Source organism: Cannabis sativa, chromosome 9, assembly GCF_029168945.1.
Source record: "Cannabis sativa cultivar Pink pepper isolate KNU-18-1 chromosome 9, ASM2916894v1, whole genome shotgun sequence".
Taxonomy (NCBI): Eukaryota; Viridiplantae; Streptophyta; class Magnoliopsida; order Rosales; family Cannabaceae; genus Cannabis; species Cannabis sativa.
Genome location: NC_083609.1, coordinates 3,118,217 through 3,132,556, shown reverse-complemented (window position 1 = coordinate 3,132,556; position 14,340 = coordinate 3,118,217). Strand labels below are relative to the sequence as shown.

The 14,340-nt window shown below is 26.3% G+C and overlaps 1 long non-coding RNA gene across 3 annotated transcripts; it reads left to right on the top strand.

The window, feature by feature from the left end:
* The first annotated feature begins 7,102 nt into the window (after positions 1–7,102).
* On the top strand, positions 7,103–10,389 carry LOC115718816 (uncharacterized). 3 transcript variants are annotated; one of them, XR_009684386.1, is made up of 4 exons: positions 7,103–7,378; positions 8,844–8,946; positions 9,026–9,161; positions 9,783–10,389. It is a non-coding gene; the product is annotated as an uncharacterized LOC115718816 (long non-coding RNA). The 3 variants fall into 3 exon arrangements; XR_009684385.1 differs by having other exon boundaries at positions 7,107–7,378; positions 8,847–8,946; XR_009684387.1 differs by having other exon boundaries at positions 7,367–7,498; positions 8,847–8,946.
* The last annotated feature ends 3,951 nt before the right edge of the window (positions 10,390–14,340 follow it).

Here is a 14,340-nt window from a genome sequence, read left to right as displayed (position 1 = left end):
AAATTCAAAAAATTTATCATTATGAAAATAGAGTTCAAAGTGTATTACACACATGAGTATTTTATTTTAAACTCGTGAAAATAAACTGTTTGAATACTGCTTTCTATATTATAAATTATTTCGAATTTTTAAAAATTTTATAAAATATCTTACATAAGTATAACGTACACGAATATAAAAAAAAATTAAATTTTAAAAAAATTCTAAATAGCAAAACAAATAAAATATGCATTAGTAGAAATTTTATTAGCCTTGGAGTTACGTGCCAGAGGCACGTAATACCCGCTAAAAGTTGTGGGTTGTAATTATATTTCTTATTTTCATTAATTATGGTACCATTTGGTAACATTTTTGTATTCTAATTTTTTAATAAAAAAATGAAAGTAAAATTTTTGTTTTTAAAAATTTTGTTTTTGAAAAATAAAAATGCAGTTTGTAACCACTTTTATTTTTCAATTTTTTTTTAAAAAAGTGTGTTCTGTAAAATTCATTTTTATTTTTATTTTTTTGATCATTTTATTTAAGTCGGGTCTAGCTTCGAGTTCAGATTCGGATTCGAGTTCGGGTCAGAGGCCGGGTTTAGCGTCAGGGCCGTTGGGGGGGGGGGGGGAGGGGGAGATTTGGGTCTGGATCTGGTCAGAGTCCAAAATATTGATTAAGAAAAAAAAAACTGTTTAGAAAATATTAAAAGTGATTTTTTTATTTTTAAAATTTTGATTCTCAATTAAAAAATTGAAATTGAAAACAATTTTATAGAACATGTTTTTGGAAAATATTTTCACTTTTCCAATATTAAAAATAGAAAACTGATTAAAAAATTATTACCAAATGTCACATATATTTAAACAATTATTAAAGAAAATTGAGTTTGAACATGTTCATAATGTGGTATAGATTCATTTATTGAAGGTAAGATTATTAGTCGTCTTGTTTAAATGTAACATAAACTGATTTTTTATGCTATTATCTACTAATAAGTAAAGTTTAGAAATAAAATAAAATACTAACTAACAAAAATTTACGACAAAAAAAAATTGCAATACAAAATAAATTAATATCATATATATATAAATATGTTTGTATAATCTTTTACACTATTATATATTTATTAATAAATAAATAAGAATTTTTTTTAAAAAAAAGTAGGTAAAATTCATTAAAAAAAAATTAAATATATTCAATTTTGCATCAAGTTATTATAAAAATGTTAAATTTTGTATCAAGTTTTGTAATTATGCATTGGAGCATAATACTAAATAATTGATGCAAATATATAACAATGTCTCTTTTTTTTTGCCAAATATAGTATAATTTTTGCATATTTTATTGGAGATGTTCTTATAAATTTATGTAAAATTAAAAAAAAAAAATTCTAATTTAAGTTAATAAAGATATGTACAAATTAATAATAAAAATGTCAAGGGACACATTAAAATGCCAATCACCACAAAAAGTAGCATACCTTTATTGGTGTATTTCAATATCAGCTGCCATAAATTTTAATTTAATAAATAACTTAAAAAATTGCTAATCAACTATTAGGTACCATATCGATACGGTATTTGAACACCTTAAAGAAAAAATTAAAAATATTAATCGAAGTTAATAAAAAAATGTACATATTAATAACAAAAATGTTAAGGGACACATTAAGATGTCAAACACCGCAAAAAGTAGCATACCATTATTTGTGTATTTTTATATCAACTCCCACAAATTTTAATTTAATAAATAGTTTAGAAAATTGTTAATTAATTATTGGGTACCACATCGATATACTATTGAGCACCTTATAGAAAAAATTTTAAATTCTAATTTAAGTTAATAAAAATATGTCCATATTAATAATGAAAATATTAAAGGTCACATTAAGGTGTCAAACATCATAAAATGTAGCATACCGTTATTAATGGTTTATTTCAATATCAACTCCCATAAATTTAGATTTAATAAATAATTTAGAAATAAATACCACATTAGTATAATATTTAGCATCTTAAATACCACATTACAAGCACCTTAAATACTACATAATAATAATAATATAAGAAAATCATTTATTAAAAAAAATTATATAAAAAATTATTTATGGTGTCAAAGCATCATAAAATGTAGCATACAGTTATTAATGGTTAATTTCAATATCAACTCCTATAAATTACTTTTTTTTTTTTTTGACAAAGTGATTAAAATCACTCATGAATTTACGACGCCCACGTCCGCCACCGGCGCTGGAACCTCCTCGAACCAGGATAGCTCATCGTCTAACCGCAGAGCATGCTTTGCCAAGCCATGGGCCGCTAAATTCTCAGAGCGGGCCACATGGGACAAAACTGCCCCCGGAAATTTAGACAATAAAGCTATAACATCTTCAAACAACGCTCCTAACTTGTTGAAATACACCTCCCCATTGGTGATAGCCGTCACCAAAGCTAACGAATATGAATAAACTGAAAACAAATCAAAAAACCAAAAATTTTTATTAGAAAATAATCAATCCGATCAAAAACTCAAAACTCAAAAATTGAAAAACTAGATCCCCATATAAAATTCTATAACTAGCCAAAGGGAGACCCTTTGGCTAGTAGCAACTTAACTCTTGTATTTTACTTCATCATTATCTTAGGATTACTATCCCTTACTAAGACCCTAAAACCTAAAGATTTTGATATGTAATCTAGTAATAACAAAATCCTGCAATGCTCCCATCCATAGAATATCAAAAATTTACTTTGAAAATTATCGCAATAATAAAGTAAGCAACGAATAATGTACTTCAATAACCTTTATTATCAATGATTAGTGTAATTCAATACAATGAAACAAAATAACCTTAATTATTAAGCATTAATGACCCATTAATTCCATACTCTTCCCCTAAATAAACAAAATCAACCATATTAATTCATTATTAATGTCCCCATTTTTAAAATATTACAAATTCTTTTAGTTTACTTATCCCAAAAAAGTAATTTTTATACATATTTATTTATGGTAAAATTTTATTATAATCAAATCAATCTATATTGAATTGAAATTACTTAAAATAATCCAATTTAATTATTATGACATAATTATTCCTATTTTAATTTCCAATAAAGTTGTAAAACTTCCAAAAATTGTATCCTTTTAAGTTACCATAAAAACATAGATTACAAACCAAATTCCATAAAATTTGACTTCTCAAATATATATGAATACAATAAATTCGCATTTGACAATTAGTATTCCCACCTCCTTTTAATACAATATCTTCGTATTTATTATTCTTTAAATTACTTGATTAATTTTAAATAATAATATTAGAATCTGAAAACTAAATTCCACCATTTTCCCTTTTTGCTAATAATTCCTAAAAATATGAACCAACCATAGCTAAAAGCTATTATCGTTTAAACTTAATCCTCCTTAAACCTTATTTCACTTGGAAATATTTTTAAAATATCATTTTAAAATTTTCTTTACATCATACCTTAACTTAAATAACCCTTATATTCCAACTAGTAAAATTTGTCTAGTGCATAACTTGTTTATTTTGCAATTTTATTGTGTGAACATTTTATTATATTTTCAATACAAGAAGCCGTGAAAATTTTAAACAAACTATCCTAAATAATTAGGGGCCAGCCATATAATAGGCGCTATAGCCTTGTAAGGCGCCAAAGCCATAAAAATGGCGCAAATATAGAATAAGCCAATAACAAAAAGATTACAATATATCCCATTATAACAAATTAACTTTACAGAAATAAGAAATTTTCGGACAACAAATTCTTTGAAAAAACTTCATAGTTTTCTCCGTACTCTTTCCTCTTACAACTATCAAAACAAGATTATACAAGAAAAATAATAAAAATAAAAACAGAATATACAAAATTTAAAATGCAAAAGAAAAAATTGATGGTAGATCTTATAAGAAAACAACACCATATAAAACTTTAAAGATTTTCTTCATATATTTTGACATTGATTAGAACAGAACAAACCTACACGATTTCATTGATGAAAAAAATGACAAAAAGACTAAAGAGAACTTAACTCTAATCTTATTAAAGAGAGAATAAGATAAAAGAATGTCAGAATGAACCTTACCTCCGGTGCTGAGAAGAAGATATCTGTCACCAATTTTTATCTAATGGTAACGTGTAAAAATTCTTCTAGACTGATTAGAAAATGTTTTGATTTCTGATGATTATAGATACTTTTGGATCATGTGATAACGCATATAGAGAGAAGAAGAATTTTGCAGCTTTGGATTTATAAGCTACAACATTTGAAAATCTTACCAGCTTTGCTATTTGACAAAAGATAAAACACTATAATCAAACAGTAACTTATATCGAAAGCAATATATTAAATTATATATTATATAATAATGATAACAAAATAAAGTTTATTGACAATCATATAATTAAACAACTCAAAATTAGGGAAAATCAATCTCAAAATAATCAAAATTAAATACCTGTTTGGACCTTGGAGGATTACCCAAATTGCTGAAACAGAAGCAAATACTAAATCCTTGCTAATGATTTCAAACAATGATTCAAAACTTGGAGGACATTCATGAGAGGGAGGGCGTGGCGATCGTGGTTGAGGGGAGAAACAGAGAAGAGGGAAATGGAGAGAAGAGGTGGTGGAGATCGACGCCGGCGATGAGCGAGAGAGAGTGAATCGTTGATGAGAGCTACGGTGATCTAGTCCTCGCAGTCGCTGCCGAGAAGAAAGAGAGACATCTTCGGTTGCCGAGAAAGAGACGCACCGGAGAGTGTTTCTAATATTTTGTTACAACTCCTATAAATTTTAATTTAATAAATAATTGAAAAATAAATACCACATTAGTATAATATTGAGCACCTTAAATACCACATTAGTATAATATTAAGCATCTTAAATACAATATTTGTATAATATTGAACACCTTAAATACTACATAATAATAATAATAATATAAAATTTATTTATTAAAAAAAATTATTTATTAAAGAAATTACAAATATCATTTTTTAATAAAAAAAATAAATAAATACCACTTTAATATACTATTGAGCACCTTAAATACCACATTAGTATAATTAAGCATCTTAAATACCATATTAGTATAATATTGAACACCTTAAATACCATATAATAATAATATAAAAAATTATTTATTGAAATAAATTATGTAAAAATTATTTATTAAAGAACAAATATTATTTTTTTTTAAAAAAAAAAAAGACAAAAGAAAAACATATTAGTATAATAATGAGCACCTTAACACCACATTAATATATTATTAAGCATCTTAAATACCATATTAGTATAATATTGAACACCTTAAATACTACATAATAATAATAATATAAAAAATTATTTATTAAAAAGAATTATATAAAAAATATTTATTAAAGAAATTACAAATATTTTTTTTAAAAAATAAGACAAAAACAAGTTGTTTTTGTTTTTCTTGTAGTGAGCTTCCATTCTTCTATATTAAATACGCATAATAAAGATATGTGTTTATGCATAACACCAACAAAATATGAATTTAGACATGACACGAAACGATAAATCTATAAAGCTAGATTAGTTTGAAAGCATAATACATTAAAAATCTCAATAATTTTATAATAATAAAAATAATAAATATTTATTTATTAATTAAAATGTAACGCCCCAATATTTTGCCTTATTTTACAAAAATACTATTTTCATGCATAATTTGAAAAGATAAAAAAAATAATTTAAATACAACAGTGGATTTTAAAAAAAATCAAAATGCAACAGAGAAGGATCCTTCATTTGTAAAACAAGATACAGTAAGTAAATAATTTCAAATAATGCATTTCCACTGTGTTAGATTTATCAACTGCTTAAAATAAAACTAAGGCACCACCGGCGTTCTAGATCGTTTGTCCGCCCGTAGCCGCTCACAGTATACGTACCAGAACTGACCATGCTCACTATACATACTTCCCTGTCTAATACCTGTAGGGGGAAAGTAAGGGGGGTGAGCTAAAAGCTCAGTAAGGAAATGCTTATCAAACAATACCATTAATGTATTTATTAAGTTTTAGCAATATCATACATGTTCTTTTATAACTATAACCAAATAACTGTACATATGGAAACCTTTATCATACAAGTCTATATTATTTGTTCACACCGTACACATATACAGAGATCATAACTCCAATATCATACTCATAACATAATCATATCAATACTATAAATAATAATGTCATTATCACAATATTGGCATATCATAGCCATTACTTACATAACCCGGGCCTAGCCTGACCCTATAATATCTTGGGCCTAATCTGCCCACATAATAACATGGGCCTATGCAGCCCTACCATTGTTATAGGATAGGGTATCTCTATATTCAACAGTAACATCACTGTATCATACCCACCATAACAATCTCATACACGACTCAGGAAAATGCAGGGTAGGGTATCTCTACATTCAACGGCCTTATCCCGTATCATACCCCACCATGGTCCCCCACTTTACCTGAGACGTTAGCATACAACATACAACATATAACATGCAACATACAAATACATCATACAATACACAACCTGAAACATACAAATACAACATACAACATATACAAGTCATACAATTATAATCTATGTATCAATTCACAAACTCATATTGTGTCCATACCACACATTCTCAGTACCATATACATATTCATAAAAACAAATCATAAGTCATATTTCAATACATAAAGAATTTAAATTTATGCAGATAAACACATACAAAACTATCTAATTTCCTTACCTCAAATCTCGTTGCTTAAGAGTTGTTATCTCATCACTACTACCTATAATAAGACATGGGTCAAGGCCCTAATATTACACTACTACAAATTACACTATTTACGTCGGTCAACGCTACTGTTCATAGCGTTGACCGACGTGAATAGTACTGAAATATTTGGAGCGTCTCTTTAAAAATGACACTAATAATATGTTATTTACGTCGTTTAGATATATGACGCTAAAAACTAAACCGACGCAAATAAACAGAAAATTTAAAAATTTACGTTTCATTTTGCGTCGTTTATTAATAGTCGATTATTATATTACCGAGCTTTTAAAATGATAGTGAGAATTAGTAACAGCAACAAAAAGTGAAATCCCTTAAACTAAACCTAAACAAAATATTGTTCATCATTTCACGACCTAAGCGAAAGACTCCACAGTCGACCTAACGCGAAAGACTCCACAGTCGACCTAAACGCACTGCCGCCTTCAGTCTCTAGTCGCACTGCCGCCTTCAGTCTCTAGTCGCACTGCCGCCTTCAGCCCCTCTCAGTCGACCTAAACACAGCTCCTCTCAGTCGACCTAAACGCAGCCCCTCTCAGTGCACCTAAACGGGAAGGTTTGTTCAGTTTCCTTTAATATTCATTTTATCTTTCAAAGTTTTTTTGCCCTGATCTCATCTTCTTTCATTCTCTATTCTATCTCACCTGCCATTGCCGACACACACTTCACTTTCTTGGTATGATTCTTTATTCTTTTCTTCTACTAATTTTTACTATTTTGGGGTTTTAGTTTTCTGGGTTTTCTTTCAATCTTCGATTCTTTTGTTGGATCTGGTTCATTTTTGCAATCTGGGTTTTGTTGTGTTGTATGAAATTCATGGGTCTTCGTTAGTATATGAGCTGAATCTTGGTTGATTTGTTTCTTTTTCTAGTGGGGAGAATTAAAATTTGTTTGGATCTCTGTGTTTTCATTTTGCAACCTGAATCACCAAAAAATTGAATGTTGCAGGGGCATTTGTCAAATCTTTGTGTTTTCATTTAGTTCATTGATTGAGTCGGTTTACATTGTTTCAATTCAATTAGAGTTGATTACAGCTGAATCTTGTTCCATTACCATTATCCATGTGTGTGTGGGGAATTAGTTTCATATTGTGGGCAAATTGATTTTTTCAGTATTATCATTAGTGTGATATTGTGGGCTTTTGCAACACTATTTGAGTGGTTGGGTACCAAATTCGATTAGATTGTTTAATAATTCATGACCTTCATCATCAAAATATAAGCATTAATCCAACATGTGCTTTCTCATTGTAAGTAAAGTGATGATGAAAGAATACTAATTTGGCCATATATAGACATCATCACTAAAACTCATCTTCAACATGGAAACACTTATCTAATAAAATATTTCTTTTCTATCACAAGCATATGAGTTTTCTTTTTTATTATTATTATTATAGTTAAAGTACAAAAAAAATTATATTCTAACTCAAAACTTATTAATAAAAGCTAGTATTGTTTTTTGTAGGGTAGTGTTAATTTTCTTTTTGTTTTCCACTTATGTTACTACTGCAAGTAAAGAATTTTGTTGTTGTTTTTGCTTTTTTATCTTTTTGTATTCTCTGTTTTGCGATAGAGTAAGGGTACAATTTCATGTTAGAAAAAACAGTAAATTATTGCAGAAGTTTTTTTTTCTCTTTAATTTTGTATATGTTTCTTTTTGTCTTTTAAAGTATAGGCTAGACATATATAAATGGTAGACTACTGTGTTAATTTTCTATATGTTTTTTGCCATTATTTGCTCTCTGGCCATCTGGGTATTGGGCTTGCTATGAACTAATATCATTATAAAAGGCTACAATTATATTTATTTATAGTTAATCGTATGAAGCATAGGGGTCCAATGGAAAACAAGTGGTTGAATAGTGTCCAATTAATTAGTTCTCTTTTTTTTTTTTGATTGACTAATTAATTAGTTCTGTCAAGAGACTATTTTTGTATTTTATTTTATTAATCGAATGTGCCTTAATCCTTATTATATGAGTAAAGATATTTTACACATTGCACTTTTTTAATTTAAAGCAGTGGTAGATTCAAACCCATGAAGAGATCCTTCCAAGCCTGTATATGTATTAACCTAGAGAGAAAACCAATTGTGTACTATGAAAACAAGAAGAAATCGCAGGTTTGATATGTTATTATATCTGGAGTCCTACTCACAAGTATTAGTCCTTGCCTTTCTTAGAGATTTTGTCTTTTGACAGTGAAGTTGAGAAGGAACTCGGGATGTTGTTTTCAAAAGGAGGAAAACTGAGATCGAGAATTGGAAATCAGACTAAAAAATCAAGAAGCGGATCAAAGTTTCAAATGCTTGTAGAGGATGTTCGGGAAGAAGTGCTTGTAAGTGTTTTCATGTATTAGTTAAAGACTTGGTCATTGTAGATTTTGTTTTAGTTGGAGATGCATTAAATAAATTGGCTTTCTGTTGCCGAAAGTGGTTCATCAATTTTGCATTTTTTCAGTGTGTTGCATGTTGATTAACTTATGTTTAGAAATTAAATTTTGACTGGAAGTTAAAGGGGTTAAATTTTGATATGATTATGTGTGCTCCGCTCAGGCATTCTAATTTAATGTATTATTGCAGTTCAATGTAGTTAGCTTTCTTCTCCCCTTTTTTCTTAATACTAGCTACTTCTTTTTTGTAAAGTAGATTGTGGAAAACTTAATTGATTTATCTTTTGTATATATGTATGCAGTGACAGCAGCATATATGTATATGTTATTTGTTGAGTACTTTTCTAAAAAAACAAGGACATATCAACTGATTTTGATGTTGGCGTTCATAGAAATTTGTTTCTGAATTTTTTTTGGGACATATCCCTTTCTATGAATGATCTCGTCTTGTTGTGGCTTTCTGTGTGGAAGTGGCTTTTTGCTGTGGCTTTAGTGTCCTGTGTGTTTGTGTTGGTACTGCATTTGTAATGCTTTTCTGATAGATTACTATTGTTGCATTCATTTCAGCTCTTGCAATAAGAGGGTCTGGGGAATGTGGAATTCTATATTTGGCAGCCTCTGAATGCCTGCTCACCATTGAGTAATAAAGTTCAATTCATTAATATTAGCTCTCCATTTGTCCTAATCGTGAGAGGAGGTTGCAGTTTTGAGGATAAAGTTCGAACAGCTTAAAAAGCGGGATTCAAAGCTGCAATCGTCTATGACAATGAAGATGGCGGCATCTTAGTTGCAAGTAATGACTTTTTTTTTACAACTTGGATAGGCTTGTTGTGCTAGCTACTTCTATGAAATTGCTTAGTCTTATAACTAATAGTGAATGAGTGTGAGCCTGCATTTTCTCATGAGTAAATGTTGATTAACCTTTTACTACTGGTTTATTAAATGTACTGAGTTATCAATAGAGTTCCCGATGGGATTAGACACTAACTCTGTTATCTGCACATCTAAAACATGTATAATAGTAACCAGGTAGTATAGAATGGGATGTGTGTCAATTTGCTTTGTTCTTTATGCTCAGTAATTTTCTTAGGCAAACTATTTTTAATTTTTTTGGACTCAGATGGAAGCTTCTTATGTTATAATATATGAGTAATAAATTTTATGATTATTGTTATCTTTTGTATATGTAATTAGTTTATATTTAATTTACGATATACATGGAATTTAAGTTTTAGGATCGATTCTATTAACAATTTTGGTATTATGTGATTAGTTAATAGAATCGAGTACATATTTTATATAAGTTTTAAAAATGTTATTTTAACTTTTTTTTGTATTATGTATTTACTATTATATAGAATTATTTTAAAATTTGATAATGCAGGTGGGAAAAATTGCATGAAAATTTACAATTTTCTCTTATATTTGTGCTTCATTTTATAAGTGACGCAATAGGTAAAAAAAAATATTTTTGTAATAGATACGACAATTTTGAACCGACTTAATAAGTTTACTGTGACAATTTTAAAATGCCATAAGCAATTTAGCGTCATTTCTAAACCGACGCAAAAGATTAAAGAGAAAAATAAATATTTTGCGTCGGTTTATAAATGTAGATAATTGTTTTTTGCGTCGTTTCAAAAATGACGCTAATAAAAAACTATTTGCGACTACGGTATATACGTCGGTTTAAAAAACCGACGTAAATTCTTTAAATGACACTTAAAAACCGACGAGAATTACACTTTTTGTAGTAGTGTTAAAATTCGTACTCTTACAGTACAGCAGAAAGATTACTATTTTTGACTAACAACGACACTAATTCAGTAAAAGTTGTCTTCATAAAAATTATAGGAAATTCAATTATCTTTCCAACGCTACTGGAATCACCTCAATCGGAGTTATAAAACTCCATATATGGTCATTTTAGTAAAACAGTTTCTAAACCTGCGAATTTTTTTAAACTTACGATTTTTCTAACATTAATCAAATAATAATATTATTTAATACCACTTATATATACAATTAATTAAATATAATAAATATATTATAAAAACGTAATGGACTTTCATATCGGGCTTTAATTACACATTACTTACTTATAAAAATATCATAATATTTTACTTTCGTAGTTAATACAACTTTAACTTTCTTTAGAAAATTGGTACAACTACTCTAAGCAATAATATCAACTCACTAACAACACAAATAAATGAGATAATTATCCTCGCACAATTAATATCCAAACAAAAAAATTAAATACTATTTTAAATTGGATATTACATAAAATGATAGTAATATTCAAATTATAATAATTATAATTATTTTTTATATAATTTTATATAATTATTATTAAAAAAAGATATAAAAGTAACTAAAATTATAAAATATACACATATTTTAATATTTAACTCAATAATTGTAATAAAAATATAAAAATATAAAACATAAATTTAAGTCCGTAAAAAATAATAAGTTGGTCTATTTAAAAAAAATAGGCTGACTCGACTAAAGCATGGTACAAATCTAAACAAGAAACAAAATTATTGGACTTGTAGATCGTATCTGACACAATTTATATTTTTTTACGACTCAATTTATATTTTAAAAAATTCAACAAATATAGAGGGGACTAAAATCAAGTTAGTTACAGCTATGGATGACTGAGTGTGACCACCATATTTGTAGTTTTGTGTATTTATGGAATGAGGTCCACACTCCACACACACCTTAATGTGGTGTTTGGCTTATTATAAAATGACAAACAGATTTTATTGCTTATTAAGTTCTTTTCTTTTATTTCTCAAAGAATAATTAACAATTTTATTATATTGATTTTGATTCTTAAAATATACATATTAAAAATTTAATTTTTAAAAATATATTAAAAACTAATTAAATTTTACTGAAACAAACTTGAATATATTTTATTTTTATCAAAAAATATAAATTTGTTTAAGTAAACATAACATTTTTTAGTTAAATTAATAATTTTTTTAAAATAATTTTATTTTTTATTGAATTTTTAATTAGCTTTCTTTATTTGTTAATGTATGAGTTTATAAATATAAATTATAAGTTTAATTTTTTTTAAAAAAAATTCTTAGTTCATTTAAATTATTTATTAGATTCTCAATAATTTTGGTTTGATTTTTTAAAATACGTGTTGATAAATAAAATAAAGTTTAAAAATATTTTTTTAAGTAAAATTAATATTTTTTTAATTAATTTAATATTTTTATCCAATTTTTTAATAATTTTTATTATTTTTTTTCGAATTAATATAATATTATAATTGCTTTAAGAAATGGATAAAATATTATAATTTTTAAAATTAATTTTTATTAATAAAAGGGGGCAAAATTTTGTATTGGTCAAAAGTTTAGGGGTAAAAATACTAATTTTTAACGGTAAAAAAAAAATAGAACCTAGCAGAAGGGGCATAATTATGTAACTATTATATTTTAGGGAGAATTTTTAACAAGTCATATATTTTAAGGGGTAAAATCAGATAGTGCCAAATATTGGCTAAAAATTACTAATTATTCTTTCTCAAAGTTACCTATTTGGTTGCTGTCATTATTATTGTAAAATTATTTTTTTTATAAAAAAAAAAGATAGAAATGAATATCTCAAAAAAGATAAAAGTATAAGTTTATTAATATTTTAGTTGTAAATATGATTTGTATTTTTTAACCGAAAGATATGGGTTTAAGTATAACAGAACGGGATAAATATAAAAATACAACACATAAACACAAAAAGATAAGCTTAAAAGACACGACACTCAATATTATAGAAAGTATGACACGACATAAAAATAATAACAATAATAATGTATTTATCACTTATAAATAGATAAAAATTATAATAAAACTAAAAATTATAGTTCTATAAATAAAATTATTAAAAAAATGTAAAACTAAAATTATATATTAATTTTTTTTGTTGAGTGTGATTTAAAAATTTGAATATTTATATGGAAATATTTAAATTTTTAATATATAATTATCTATAAAATATTGTTAAAAAATATATAAATATAATTAAAGTTATCAAAATACATATAATTTAGTAATGATCTCATAAATTAATAAAATAATTGTAGAAAAGTAAAATATGAATACGAGCTTAAATATAAAAAAGGATGTCATGTTTAAGAAAAATAGGTCAACACGAGTAAAGTATGATACGAATCTGAGCATGAAAAAATTAAGTCATGTCATCCTTCCTTTTAAAAATGTTAGCACAACAAAATATGATCCGTATTTTTTAATAGCACGACACGACTTATATTTTGAAATGCATGAAAAAATATATATGAAGCATGACACACACAAACTTATAACACTAATCAATATTATGGATTTAATGTTATAATTTTATAATTAAAATTACTAAAAAATATAAATTTAAAATTAACAAATTATATATTAATTTATTTGTAAGGTGTGATTAAAAATTTGAATATTTAAATTCTAGGAAATTTTAACAATTTTTCTGATATGATTGTTTATAAAATTTTGTAAGTACATATATTAATGCAAGGACATAAAGTAGTTGAGATGGGATAAATATTAAATAGTGTATCTTTGATCACATCTTGATCCCAAATGCCCCATCAACATCGAGATATATCACTCTTGAACATCTCAGATTTCTTAATTAATGTTCTCTTTTAATTTGCTTTATCCTGTTGAAATTGTTGTATACAAGTTATATATGACATTAAGATTAAGGTTTAATTACAACTTAAATAACATTAATTAAGATTAGTATATAACAATTTCACCCAATCTTATTATCATGTATGTAATTAAGGATAAAGATTATTATATAACAACTCAAAAAAAAAGTCATTATGTAATTTAAAAACCTTAAAATGAAGAACAAATTATAAAAATTATTCTACCATAATTATATTTATTCTTAATTATGCAAAAAAAAAAAAAAAATTACAATTAAACTCTCAATGCATGGTAAGATATAATAATAATGCATGCATATGGACCTAAATATTAACTATTTATTGACATTCACAAATCTTCAAAAACAAAAATATTTCATCCTCTACTACCCTATTTCTTTTCATTTTTAAATATTCTAATCATTTACTACCCTTTAA